This window comes from Echinops telfairi, unplaced genomic scaffold (genome assembly GCF_000313985.2).
Source record: "Echinops telfairi isolate 266 unplaced genomic scaffold, ASM31398v2 ScPeMD7_19;HRSCAF=73, whole genome shotgun sequence".
NCBI classification, from domain to species: Eukaryota; Metazoa; Chordata; class Mammalia; order Afrosoricida; family Tenrecidae; genus Echinops; species Echinops telfairi.
In genome coordinates, this window is record NW_022103916.1 from 235,432 (window position 1) to 241,292 (window position 5,861).

The following is a 5,861-nucleotide window of genomic DNA, read 5'->3' on the forward strand; positions in this document are numbered from 1 at the left end:
TGGACTCTCTTATTACTCTCTTGGTGAATTCTTTCGATGTACACAGGTGTCTTATCTTCAGTACGTCCTACTTGTCTATTTGTGACTCCTCTATGTTTGCATCCTTCCCTATTTCTGATAGCCTATGTATTCCCTATGCCGAGGTTCTCAGGTTTGTCCCAATTCCCTCATTAATGTCCCTAATTGTTGGGGGTTTTATCTCAAGGTCTGTGATCCACCTTGAGTTTATTCTTGTGCATGGAGTGAGGTAAGGGTCTTGCTTCATTTTTCTGTAGGTAGATATCCATTTTTTTCCAGCACCATTTAGTGAAGATGGCATCTGCTTCCCATTTAATATTTTTGGGACCTTATCAAAGATCAGTTGCCTGTATGCTGCTGTTTTTATTTCTGGGTCTTCAGCTCTTTTCCATTGGTCTGAATATCTAGACAAAGTCCAAATCTGGTCTGGAAATTCAGGGTGGGCTTACTAGAAGAGATGAAATTAATCCAGAAGATTGAATCCAAAGCTTACTACATGGAATAAGGCAGAACATGTTTAAGGAAGTGAAGAGGAGGAAGCTGGAGGAGTCAGCAGAAGCCATATCACCAGGACTTTGAATAACAATTAAAGGAGCTAGGTTTTACCCTTTTGACACTGACATGTTGATTGAACAGAGGAGTGGCAGTAAACTGTGTGAAAAACCACCTTCTGATAGCCAAGGTAGAAGAGGTATTGGAGTTTGGAGACTGGCACCTGAAAGGCATGTTAAAGCCTGAGCTGGGACAGAGGTCATAGACCCTGAGCACCAATACTTGTTCATGGAGAGCAAGCCTCCTAGGAAAACAAGATTTGGTAGGTGAACCATACAGACCCTCTTCAAAAGCACGTGTGATTCCCCATTATAGTAATATAAGAGGGGGCTTCAAAAAGTTTATGGAAAAATTAATGAAAAGATAATAGAATTTTGCCACAAACTTTTTGAAGTTCTCTCATATTTGCTGAGTTGGAATATTTGGCCCCACAGAGACATTGTAGGGTGCAGCTGGGTCTTAAGCATGATAAGATTTGTTAGTATGTGGGCATGTATAGGGAATTATTTAAATTTTTCCTGATGCACGGTCACCAGAGTTCTGGGGGGACATGGGAGGAGGGGAGGGGAGGAAAGGAAGAGGTGTTAACAAACCCAGGGACAAGGGAACAACAAGTGATCCAAATTGGTCATGAGGTGGGCGTGTGAAGCCTGGTAGGGCATGATCAAGGGGAATATAACAAAGAGGAAGTGCTCAAACCTGGTGGGGACTGAGCATGATAGTGGGACAGGAGGGAAATCAAGGGAAATAGAGGAAAGAGCTGGGAGGCAAAGACCATTTATAGAGGTCTAGATAAAGATATGTACATATGCAAATATATCTATATGAGGATGGGGAAATAGATCTATGTGCCTATATTTATAGGTTTAGTATTAAGGTAGCAGAACGACATTGGGCCTCCACTCAAGTACTCCCTCAACGCAAGAATACTTTCTTCTATTAAATTGGCATTCTATGATGCTCACCTTCCCGACACAACCGCTGAAGACAAAGCAGGTGAATAAGCAAATGTGGTAAAGAAAGCTGATGGTGCCCGGCTATCAAAAGATATAGCGTCTGGGATCTTAAAAGCTTGAAGGTAAAAAAGTGGCCATGTAGCTCAAAAGCAATAAAGCCCACATGAAAGAACATATCAGCCTATGTGATCACGAGGTGTCAAAGGGATCACCGAAAACAAATGGGTGCATAAGCAAACGTGGCGAAGAAAGCTGATGGTGCCCAGCTATCAAAAAGTATAGCGTCTGGGGTCTTAAAGGGTTGAAGGTAATCAAGCGGCCATCAAGTTCAGAAGCAACAAAGCCCACATGGAAGAAGCACACCATCCTATGCAATCACGTGGTGTCAAAGGGATCAGGTATAAGGCATCATCAGAACAAAAAATCTTACCATAGTGAATGATGGGGGGAGTGCAGAGTGGAGACCCAAAGCCTATTAGTAGGCCACTGGAGATTCCCTGGCAGGGGGGTCTCGGGGAGGAGACGAGCCAGTCAGGGGGTGATGTAGCAACGATGAAAAATACAACTTTCCTCTAGTTCCTAAATGTTTCCTCCCACTCCCACTATCATGATATGAATTCTACCTTGCAAGTCTGGCTAGACCAGAGGATGTACACTGGTACAGATGGGAACTGGAAATACAGGGAATCCATGGCGGATGATCCCTACAGGACCAGTGGTGTGAGTGGTGATACTGGGAGGGTAGAGGGAGAGTGGGTTGGAAAGAGGGAACCGATTATATGTGACCTCCTCCCTGGGGGACAGATAACAGAAAAGTGGGTGAAGGGAGACGTCGAACAGGGCAAGATATGACAAAATAATAATTTATAAATTATCAAGTGCTCATGAGGGAGGGGGGAGCAGGGAGGGAGAGGGAAAATGAGGACCTAATGCTGGGGGCTTAAGTGGAGAGGAAATATTTTGAGAATGATGAGGGCAATGAATGTACCAATGTGCTTTACACAATTGATGCACGTATGGATTGTGATAAGAGTTGTATGAGCCCCTAATAAAATGATTTTTTAAAAAGATAGAAAATAGCATTAGTGATTTGAGCCCCCAGAGAACAGACACAATGAATAATAATTTTTTAAATTCTGAATTATATGAAGGTTTACAGAAAAGATTGTCATTTTGTTGCATATATTCTTTTTTTTGAGCTTTATTAACTTAGTTTTTAACAGTTTTATTGGCATATAATTCATATACCATACAATTCAGTGATTTAAATGTATTGAGTTGTACAATTATCATAACTATTTTAGAACATTTTCTTCATTCTAGTACCCATTATTATTAACTCCCCAATACCTCCCAGCCTCTCCTGCCATAACCCTAAGGAATTATCAGTCTATTTACTGTTTCTATGGATTACCTATCTTAGATTTCATATAAAGAAAATCCTAAATTTTGTTTCTTTGAGTGAATTGGAAAGGAGGTGGCAGTTGTGGTGGCAATGGGAGTTGCTCTGAAGCTATACAGCACTTGGGCCTCCCTTTCCCTAACCCCTCTCCTGACCCTACCCCCCCCACCCCCACCTTGCCAACCAACTTGGCCTTGCTCTCTTCCATCTGATAGTCAACCAGAACAATGTTTTATACACATTTTTTCCTCAGTAAAAGAAAGTCTCTAGCCAAACTTAGGACAGTGGCCCATTGGGATAAGAAGTTGGTCCAAACCTATATATTTGAGTGTAATTTAGAGAGCATCTCATCCAAGTTGAAGATGGTGCTTCAAACATCAGGGCATCTCTTACTGGGAGTAGTTTGAAATCTATCACCGGAAAGCCAAATACCTCCTTATTAGACCTTCATCAAAATAAAGATGCTGGAAGCGGTTTTAACCTGTCTGAAGAAAACTGGGAAGCAGTTATATTTCACAACTTTGATCAGTCACTTTCTGACTTAGATGACATTGATGTGGCGCAGCAATTCAGCCTGAACCAGAGTAGAGTGGAATAGGTTAATAGGAAAGAAGTTGGGATCTTCAGTATTCTACAAGAAAATTATTTTGGCGACTTTGGAATGGATGATCTGGAGATAATGAGAGAAGGCAGTACTTTTGAGGATGACATGTTAGTAAGCATAAGTGCTTCTAACCTCTTGCTCCATCCCGAGCAAACCACCAGCAATCTGAATGAATCTGAATGTAAAAATTAACCATTCAGAATATGAAGACCAATATGTATATAAGGATGATAATTTTGGAGAAGTAAATGATGGCAGTATATTAGATAATAAACTTATTAATAACAACGATGGTGGGATTTTTTACGACTTCCCTGATTTCTCTGAGGTGGTGGTGATGTTCCCTGAGCAGCCTGCTCATGATAACATGGATGAGGATGTTAATGTATTAATGCGTGGGCCTGATAGTCCTGACTCAGTGGCTCCTGTTGAACCAGTGACAACTCTAGCTGATGAAACACTTGTCCTAAATGAGGAAGAGGCATTTGCTTTGAAACCTATTGATATTACTGTCAAAGAAACAAAATCCAAGAGAAAGAAGAAGCTGATTGTTGGCAGTGTCAAAGAGTTGGGCAGCAATGCCATTAGAGCCCAATTGAGGGCTTACTCTGATATTGTTACTACATTTGATCTGGCACCACTCACCAAGAAACTGATGATGTGGAAAGAGACAGGAGGAATGAAAAAGCTTTTCTCTTTACCTGCCTAACCTTTGTGGAATAGTAGACTACAGAAGGTTTAAAAGAGTCTGCTAAGTGCTGCAGTGCTATTGGACTGTTCCTGTCTAATGACGAAGCATGCATAGACACAGTGTTGCACTATTTTCTAAATTCAGTTTATTGCAAAGCAGAAATTATGGTGCAACTTCTCCTTATTGGAAGCATTGTGCCTTGTAGTGTTTGGATGAAAGGCCTTAAAATATTTGTGTTCTTTGACTAACTAAGCTCATTTTCCCCCTTAAGAATATCTTGAAATATGGTTGAAGTTCATTATGTGAAAAATGTTTGTTACAATGTAATTTACAGTTGGAAAAAAAGTAAAAGAATGTGAATGGAATAAAAGGAGTGAAGCTAATAAAATGAACAATAGAGGAATTATATATTAAAAAAGGAAAAGCATAATATTAAACTCCCAAAACAACAACAAAATAAAGCACAGAATAATCTAAGTCCAAGAGAAAGCAGAAATAATAGAAACTGAAACAAATTAAAAATGGGCCAAAAGGGAAAACAAATGACAGGTTAAATTTTAACCTATCACAGGGGCAGTTCTACTCTGTCCTATAGGGTTGCTCACTATATGAGTCATTTTTGATTCAATGGCAGTGAATTTGGTTTTATAAACGAGACTCTTAATCTGCTTGGGGACTCTGAAAATGAATTTCGGTCTTTCATTGTCACCCAACCCAGGTGTTCAGAATTTAAGCTCTAATATAATTCTGTCCTCTGATCTTGGATTGTATTTTTCACAATCCTTGGATCATGCAAGCTGGTGTACTCCTCCCATGCGGACTTAGCTGACACCTCACTTAGATGACTACTTGTTTTTAAGATAAGCCTTTAAGACCCTAGATAGCACTCATATCTTCAGTGATCACTTCATGAGGACAAGTATTGAGCAGGGCTACATTGTAAGAACTAATTGTTCTTAGATCAGGGCTTACATTTAAGTGTGAGCTCAAAATCCACTCATTTTTAAAGTTATATATATATCGCTGGTCCACTTTTGAGGCAGAAATTTGAGAAATAATTTAAGCAACATTTTTATTTTTTTAAAATAATTTTATTAGGGGCCCATACATCTCTTATCACAATCCATGCATACATCAATTGCATAAAGCACATGTGTACATTCATTGACCTCATCATTCTCAAAACATTTGCTCTCCATTTAAGCCCCTGGCATCAGCTCCTCATTTCCTCCCCTCCCTCCCTGCTTCCCCCTCCCTCATGAATCCTTGATAATTTATAAATTATTATTTTGTTATATCTTACACTGTCCGATGTCTCCCTTCACCCACTTTTCTGTTGCCCATCCCCCAGGGAGGAGGTCATATGTAGATCCTTGTAATCAGTTCCCCCTTTCCATCCCACACTCCCTCCACCCTCCTGGTATTGCTACTGGTCCTGAAGGCATCATCGGCCCTGGATTCCCTGTGTTTCCAGTTGCTATCTGTACCAGTGTATATCCTCTGGTCTAGTCGGATTTGTAAGGTAGAATTGAGATCATGATAATAGGGGGCGGGGGGGAACAGGGAGGCATTTAGGAACTAGAGGAAAGTTGTATGTTTCATCGTTGCTACACTGCACCTTGACTGGCTCGTCTCCTC

At 40.5% G+C, this 5,861-nt stretch overlaps 1 protein-coding gene and 1 pseudogene across 1 annotated transcript in view; both read left to right on the forward strand.

The window, feature by feature from the left end:
* FGD1 (FYVE, RhoGEF and PH domain containing 1) overlaps window positions 1-5,861 on the forward strand; it is a 57,286-nt gene that overhangs the window by 33,777 nt on the left and 17,648 nt on the right. The window lies entirely within an intron of this gene.
* LOC101650689 lies at window positions 3,156-4,274 on the forward strand (annotated as a pseudogene).